An 8,686-nucleotide genomic window follows, 5' to 3' on the forward strand; every position below is an offset into this window, starting at 1 on the left:
GTTGTGTGAACCATTTGTCCTTGTTCATTAGTCCTTGTGACTCGTTGTGTTAATTAATTGTACTTGTTCATTAGTCCATGTGACTCGTTGTATGAACCATTTGTCCTTGTTCATTAGTACTTGTGACTCGTTGTATAAACAATTTATCCTTGTTCATTAGTCCTTGTGAGTCGTTGTGTTAAGCAATTGTACTTGTTCATTAGTCCATGCGACTCGTTGTATGAACCATTTGTCCTTGTTCGTTAGTCCTTGTGACTCGTTGTGCGAACCATTTGTCCTTGTTTATTAATAAATGTGACTCGTTGTGTGAACCATTTCTCCTTGTTCATTAGTCCTTGTGAGTCGTTGTGTTAAACAATTGTACTTGTTTATTAGTCCACGTGACTCGTTGTGTGAACCATTTGTCCTTGTTCATTAGTCCTTTTGACTTATTATGTAAACCATTTATCCTTGTTCATTAGTCCTAGTGAGTCATTGTGTTAAACAATTGTACTTGTTCATTAGTCCATGTGACTCGTTGTATGAACCATTTGTCCTTGTTCGTTAGTCCTTGTGACTCGTTGTGCGAACCATTTGTCCTTGTTCATTAATCCTTGGGTTAAAACAATTGTACTTGCTCATTAGTCCATGTGACTCGTTGTGTGAAACATTTGTCGTTGTTCATTAGCCCTTGTGACTCGTTGTGTGAACCATTTGTCCTTGTTTATATTAATGTGACTCGTTGTGTGAACCATTTGTCCTTGATCATTAGTCCTTCTGACTCGTTGTGTTAAAAAATTATACTTGTTTATTAGTCAACGTGACTCGTTGTGTGAACCATTTGTCCTTGTTCATTAGTCCTTTTGACTCGTTATGTAAACCATTTATCCTTGTTCATTAGTCCTAGTGAGTCATTGTGTTAAACAATTGTACTTGTTCATTAGTCCATGTGACTCGTTGTGTGAACCATTTGTCCTTGTTCATTAGTCCTTGTGACTCGTTGTGTAAACCATTTATCCTTGTTCATTAATCCTTGTGACTCGTTGAGTTAAAACAATTGTACTTGTTCATTAGTCCATGTGACTCGTTGTGTGAACCATTTGTCCTTGTTCATTAGTCCTTGTGGCTCGTTGTGTTAAACAATTGTGCTTGTTCATTAGTACTTGTGACTCGTTGTGTGAACCATTTGTCCTTGTTCATTAGTACTTGTGACTCGTTGTATAAACAATTTATCCTTGTTCATTAGTCCTTGTGAGTCGTTGTGTTAAGCAATTGTACTTGTTCATTAGTCCATGTGACTCGTTTTATGAACCATTTGTCATTGTTCGTTAGTCCTTGTGACTCGTTGTGTGAACCATTTGTCCTTGTTTATTAATAAATGTGACTCGTTGTGTGAACCATTTCTCCTTGTTCATTAGTCCTTGTGAGTCGTTGTGTTAAACAATTGTACTTGTTTATTAGTCCACATGACTCGTTGTGTGAACCATTTGTCCTTGTTCATTAGTCCTTTTGACTTGTTATGTAAACCATTTATCCTTGTTCATTAGTCCTAGTGAGTCATTGTGTTTAACAATTGTACTTGTTCATTAGTCCATGTAACTCGTTGTGTGAACCATTTGTCCTTGTTCATTAGTCCTTGTGACTCGTTGTGTAAACCATTTATCCTTGTTCATTAATCCTTGTGACTCGTTGTGTTAAAACAATTGTACTTGTTCATTAGTCCATGTGACTCGTTGTGTTAAACAATTGTACTTGTTCATTAGTCCATGTGACTCGTTGTGTGAACCATTTGTCCTTGTTCATTAGTCCTTTTGACTTGTTATGTAAACCATTTATCCTTGTTCGTTAGTCCTAGTGAGTCATTGTGTTTAACAATTGTACTTGTTCATGAGTCCATGTGACTCGTTGTGTGAACCATTTGTCCTTGTTCATTAGTCCTTGTGACTCGTTGTGTAAACCATTTATCCTTGTTCATTAATCCTTGTGACTCGTTGTGTTAAAACAATTGTACTTGTTCATTAGTCCATGTGACTCGTTGTGTTAAACAATTGTACTTGTTCATTAGTCCATGTGACTCGTTGTGTGAACCATTTGTCCTTGTTCATTAGTCCTTTGGACTCGTTGTGTTAAACAATTGTACTTGTTCATTAGTCCATGTGAGTCGTTGTGTTAAGCAATTGTACTTGTTCATTAGTCCATGTGACTCGTTGTGAGAACCATTTGTCCTTGTTCATTAGTCCTTGTGACTCGTTGTGTAAACCATTTATCCTTGTTCATTAATCCTTGTGACTCTGTGTTAAAACAATTATACTTGTTCATTAGTCCATGTGACTCGTTGTGTGAACCATTTGTCCTTGTTCATTAGTCCTTGTGACTCGTTGTGTTAATTAATTGTACTTGTTCATTAGTCCATGTGACTCGTTGTATGAACCATTTGTCCTTGTTCATTAGTACTTGTGACTCGTTGTATAAACAATTTATCCTTGTTCATTAGTCCTTGTGAGTCGTTGTGTTAAGCAATTGTACTTGTTCATTAGTCCATGCGACTCGTTGTATGAACCATCTGTCATTGTTCGTTAGTCCTTGTGACTCGTTGTGCGAACCATTTGTCCTTGTTTATTAATAAATGTGACTCGTTGTGTGAACCATTTCTCCTTGTTCATTAGTCCTTGTGAGTCGTTGTGTTAAACAATTGTACTTGTTTATTAGTCCACGTGACTCGTTGTGTGAACCATTTGTCCTTCTTCATTAGTCCTTTTGACTTATTATGTAAACCACTTATCCTTGTTCATTAGTCCTAGTGAGTCATTGTGTTAAACAATTGTACTTGTTCATTAGTCCATGTGACTCGTTGTGTGAACCATTTGTCCTTGTTCATTAGTCCTTGTGACTCGTTGTGCGAACCATTTGTCCTTGTTCATTAATCCTTGGGTTAAAACAATTGTACTTGCTCATTAGTCCATGTGACTGGTTGTGTGAACCATTTGTCGTTGTTCATTAGCCCTTGTGACTCGTTGTGTGAACCATTTGTCCTTATTTATATTAATGTGACTCGTTGTGTGAACCATTTGTCCTTGTTCATAAGTCCTTGTGACTCGTTGTGTTAAACAATTATACTTGTTTATTAGTCAACGTGACTCGTTGTGTGAACCATTTGTCCTTGTTCATTAGTCCTTTTGACTCGTTATGTAAACCATTTATCCTTGTTCATTAGTCCTAGTGAGTCATTGTGTTAAACAATTGTACTTGTTCATTAGTCCATGTGACTCGTTGTGTGAACCATTTGTCCTTGTTCATTAGTCCTTGTGACTCGTTGTGTAAACCATTTATCCTTGTTCATTAATCCTTGTGACTCGTTGAGTTAAAACAATTGTACTTGTTCATTAGTCCATGTGACTCGTTGTGTGAACCATTTGTCCTTGTTCATTAGTCCTTGTGGCTCGTTGTGTTAAACAATTGTGCTTGTTCATTAGTACTTGTGACTCGTTGTGTGAACCATTTGTCCTTGTTCATTAGTACTTGTGACTCGTTGTATAAACAATTTATCCTTGTTCATTAGTCCTTGTGAGTCGTTGTGTTAAGCAATTGTACTTGTTCATTAGTCCATGTGACTCGTTTTATGAACCATTTGTCATTGTTCGTTAGTCCTTGTGACTCGTTGTGTGAACCATTTGTCCTTGTTTATTAATAAATGTGACTCGTTGTGTGAACCATTTCTCCTTGTTCATTAGTCCTTGTGAGTCGTTGTGTTAAACAATTGTACTTGTTTATTAGTCCACATGACTCGTTGTGTGAACCATTTGTCCTTGTTCATTAGTCCTTTTGACTTGTTATGTAAACCATTTATCCTTGTTCATTAGTCCTAGTGAGTCATTGTGTTTAACAATTGTACTTGTTCATTAGTCCATGTAACTCGTTGTGTGAACCATTTGTCCTTGTTCATTAGTCCTTGTGACTCGTTGTGTAAACCATTTATCCTTGTTCATTAATCCTTGTGACTCGTTGTGTTAAAACAATTGTACTTGTTCATTAGTCCATGTGACTCGTTGTGTTAAACAATTGTACTTGTTCATTAGTCCATGTGACTCGTTGTGTGAACCATTTGTCCTTGTTCATTAGTCCTTTTGACTTGTTATGTAAACCATTTATCCTTGTTCGTTAGTCCTAGTGAGTCATTGTGTTTAACAATTGTACTTGTTCATGAGTCCATGTGACTCGTTGTGTGAACCATTTGTCCTTGTTCATTAGTCCTTGTGACTCGTTGTGTAAACCATTTATCCTTGTTCATTAATCCTTGTGACTCGTTGTGTTAAAACAATTGTACTTGTTCATTAGTCCATGTGACTCGTTGTGTTAAACAATTGTACTTGTTCATTAGTCCATGTGACTCGTTGTGTGAACCATTTGTCCTTGTTCATTAGTCCTTTGGACTCGTTGTGTTAAACAATTGTACTTGTTCATTAGTCCATGTGAGTCGTTGTGTTAAGCAATTGTACTTGTTCATTAGTCCATGTGACTCGTTGTGCGAACCATTTGTCCTTGTTCATTAGTCCTTGTGACTCGTTGTGTAAACCATTTATCCTTGTTCATTAATCCTTGTGACTCTGTGTTAAAACAATTATACTTGTTCATTAGTCCATGTGACTCGTTGTGTGAACCATTTGTCCTTGTTCATTAGTCCTTGTGACTCGTTGTGTTAATTAATTGTACTTGTTCATTAGTCCATGTGACTCGTTGTATGAACCATTTGTCCTTGTTCATTAGTACTTGTGACTCGTTGTATAAACAATTTATCCTTGTTCATTAGTCCTTGTGAGTCGTTGTGTTAAGCAATTGTACTTGTTCATTAGTCCATGCGACTCGTTGTATGAACCATCTGTCATTGTTCGTTAGTCCTTGTGACTCGTTGTGCGAACCATTTGTCCTTGTTTATTAATAAATGTGACTCGTTGTGTGAACCATTTCTCCTTGTTCATTAGTCCTTGTGAGTCGTTGTGTTAAACAATTGTACTTGTTTATTAGTCCACGTGACTCGTTGTGTGAACCATTTGTCCTTCTTCATTAGTCCTTTTGACTTATTATGTAAACCACTTATCCTTGTTCATTAGTCCTAGTGAGTCATTGTGTTAAACAATTGTACTTGTTCATTAGTCCATGTGACTCGTTGTGTGAACCATTTGTCCTTGTTCATTAGTCCTTGTGACTCGTTGTGCGAACCATTTGTCCTTGTTCATTAATCCTTGGGTTAAAACAATTGTACTTGCTCATTAGTCCATGTGACTGGTTGTGTGAACCATTTGTCGTTGTTCATTAGCCCTTGTGACTCGTTGTGTGAACCATTTGTCCTTATTTATATTAATGTGACTCGTTGTGTGAACCATTTGTCCTTGTTCATAAGTCCTTGTGACTCGTTGTGTTAAACAATTATACTTGTTTATTAGTCAACGTGACTCGTTGTGTGAACCATTTGTCCTTGTTCATTAGTCCTTTTGACTCGTTATGTAAACCATTTATCCTTGTTCATTAGTCCTAGTGAGTCATTGTGTTAAACAATTGTACTTGTTCATTAGTCCATGTGACTCGTTGTGTGAACCATTTGTCCTTGTTCATTAGTCCTTGTGACTCGTTGTGTAAACCATTTATCCTTGTTCATTAATCCTTGTGACTCGTTGAGTTAAAACAATTGTACTTGTTCATTAGTCCATGTGACTCGTTGTGTGAACCATTTGTCCTTGTTCATTAGTCCTTGTGGCTCGTTGTGTTAAACAATTGTGCTTGTTCATTAGTACTTGTGACTCGTTTTGTGAACCATTTGTCCTTGTTCATTAGTACTTGTGACTCGTTGTATAAACAATTTATCCTTGTTCATTAGTCCTTGTGAGTCGTTGTGTTAAGCAATTGTACTTGTTCATTAGTCCATGTGACTCGTTTTATGAACCATTTGTCATTGTTCGTTAGTCCTTGTGACTCGTTGTGTGAACCATTTGTCCTTGTTTATTAATAAATGTGACTCGTTGTGTGAACCATTTCTCCTTGTTCATTAGTCCTTGTGAGTCGTTGTGTTAAACAATTGTACTTGTTTATTAGTCCACATGACTCGTTGTGTGAACCATTTGTCCTTGTTCATTAGTCCTTTTGACTTCTTATGTAAACCATTTATCCTTGTTCATTAGTCCTAGTGAGTCATTGTGTTTAACAATTGTACTTGTTCATTAGTCCATGTAACTCGTTGTGTGAACCATTTGTCCTTGTTCATTAGTCCTTGTGACTCGTTGTGTAAACCATTTATCCTTGTTCATTAATCCTTGTGACTCGTTGTGTTAAAACAATTGTACTTGTTCATTAGTCCATGTGACTCGTTGTGTTAAACAATTGTACTTGTTCATTAGTCCATGTGACTCGTTGTGTGAACCATTTGTCCTTGTTCATTAGTCCTTTGGACTCGTTGTGTTAAACAATTGTACTTGTTCATTAGTCCATGTGAGTCGTTGTGTTAAGCAATTGTACTTGTTCATTAGTCCATGTGACTCGTTGTGCGAACCATTTGTCCTTGTTCATTAGTCCTTGTGACTCGTTGTGTAAACCATTTATCCTTGTTCATTAATCCTTGTGACTCTGTGTTAAAACAATTATACTTGTTCATTAGTCCATGTGACTCGTTGTGTGAACCATTTGTCCTTGTTCATTAGTCCTTGTGACTCGTTGTGTTAATTAATTGTACTTGTTCATTAGTCCATGTGACTCGTTGTATGAACCATTTGTCCTTGTTCATTAGTACTTGTGACTCGTTGTATAAACAATTTATCCTTGTTCATTAGTCCTTGTGAGTCGTTGTGTTAAGCAATTGTACTTGTTCATTAGTCCATGCGACTCGTTGTATGAACCATCTGTCATTGTTCGTTAGTCCTTGTGACTCGTTGTGCGAACCATTTGTCCTTGTTTATTAATAAATGTGACTCGTTGTGTGAACCATTTCTCCTTGTTCATTAGTCTTTGTGAGTCGTTGTGTTAAACAATTGTACTTGTTTATTAGTCCACGTGACTCGTTGTGTGAACCATTTGTCCTTCTTCATTAGTCCTTTTGACTTATTATGTAAACCACTTATCCTTGTTCATTAGTCCTAGTGAGTCATTGTGTTAAACAATTGTACTTGTTCATTAGTCCATGTGACTCGTTGTGTGAACCATTTGTCCTTGTTCATTAGTCCTTGTGACTCGTTGTGCGAACCATTTGTCCTTGTTCATTAATCCTTGGGTTAAAACAATTGTACTTGCTCATTAGTCCATGTGACTGGTTGTGTGAACCATTTGTCGTTGTTCATTAGCCCTTGTGACTCGTTGTGTGAACCATTTGTCCTTATTTATATTAATGTGACTCGTTGTGTGAACCATTTGTCCTTGTTCATAAGTCCTTGTGACTCGTTGTGTTAAACAATTATACTTGTTTATTATTCCACGTGACTCGTTGTGTGAACCATTTGTCCTTGTTCATTAGTTCTTTTGACTCGTTATGTAAACCATTTATCCTTGTTCATTAGTCCTAGTGAGTCATTGTGTTAAACAATTGTACTTGTTCATTAGTCCATGTGACTCGTTGTGTGAACCATTTGTCCTTGTTCATTAGTCCTTGTGACTCGTTGTGTAAACCATTTATCCTTGTTCATTAATCCTTGTGACTCGTTGAGTTAAAACAATTGTACTTGTTCATTAGTCCATGTGACTCGTTGTGTGAACCATTTGTCCTTGTTCATTAGTCCTTGTGACTCGTTGTGTTAAACAATTGTGCTTGTTCATTAGTACTTGTGACTCGTTGTGTGAACCATTTGTCGTTGTTCATTAGTACTTGTGACTCCTTGTATAAACAATTTATCCTTCTTCATTAGTCCTTGTGAGTCGTTGTGTTAAGCAATTGTACTTGTTCATTATTCCATGTGACTCGTTGTATGAACCATTTGTCATTGTTCGTTAGTCCTTGTGACTCGTTGTGTGAACCATTTGTCCTTGTTTATTAATAAATGTGACTAGTTGTGTGAACCATTTCTCCTTGTTCATTAGTCCTTGTGAGTCGTTGTGTTAAACAATTGTACTTGTTTATTAGTCCACGTGACTCGTTGTGTGAACCATTTGTCCTTGTTCATTAGTCCTTTTGACTTGTTATGTAAACCATTTATCCTTGTTCATTAGTCCTAGTGAGTCATTGTGTTTAACAATTGTACTTGTTCATTAGTCCATGTGACTCGTTGTGTGAACCATTTGTCCTTGTTCATTAGTCCTTGTGACTCGTTGTGTAAACCATTTATCCTTGTTCATTAATCCTTGTGACTCGTTGTGTTAAAACAATTGTACTTGTTCATTAGTCCATGTGACTCGTTGTGTTAAACAATTGTACTTGTTCATTAGTCCATGTGACTCGTTGTGTGAACCATTTGTCCTTGTTCATTAGTCCTTTTGACTTGTTATGTAAACCATTTATCCTTGTTCGTTAGTCCTAGTGAGTCATTGTGTTTAACAATTGTACTTGTTCATTAGTCCATGTGACTCGTTGTGTGAACCATTTGTCCTTGTTCATTAGTCCTTGTGACTCGTTGTGTAAACCATTTATCCTCGTTCATTAATCCTTGTGACTCGTTGTGTTAAAACAATTGTACTTGTTCATTAGTCCATGTGACTCGTTGTGTTAAACAATTGTACTTGTTCATTAGTCCAT

This window comes from Silene latifolia, chromosome 9 (assembly GCF_048544455.1).
Source record: "Silene latifolia isolate original U9 population chromosome 9, ASM4854445v1, whole genome shotgun sequence".
Classification (NCBI taxonomy): Eukaryota; Viridiplantae; Streptophyta; class Magnoliopsida; order Caryophyllales; family Caryophyllaceae; genus Silene; species Silene latifolia.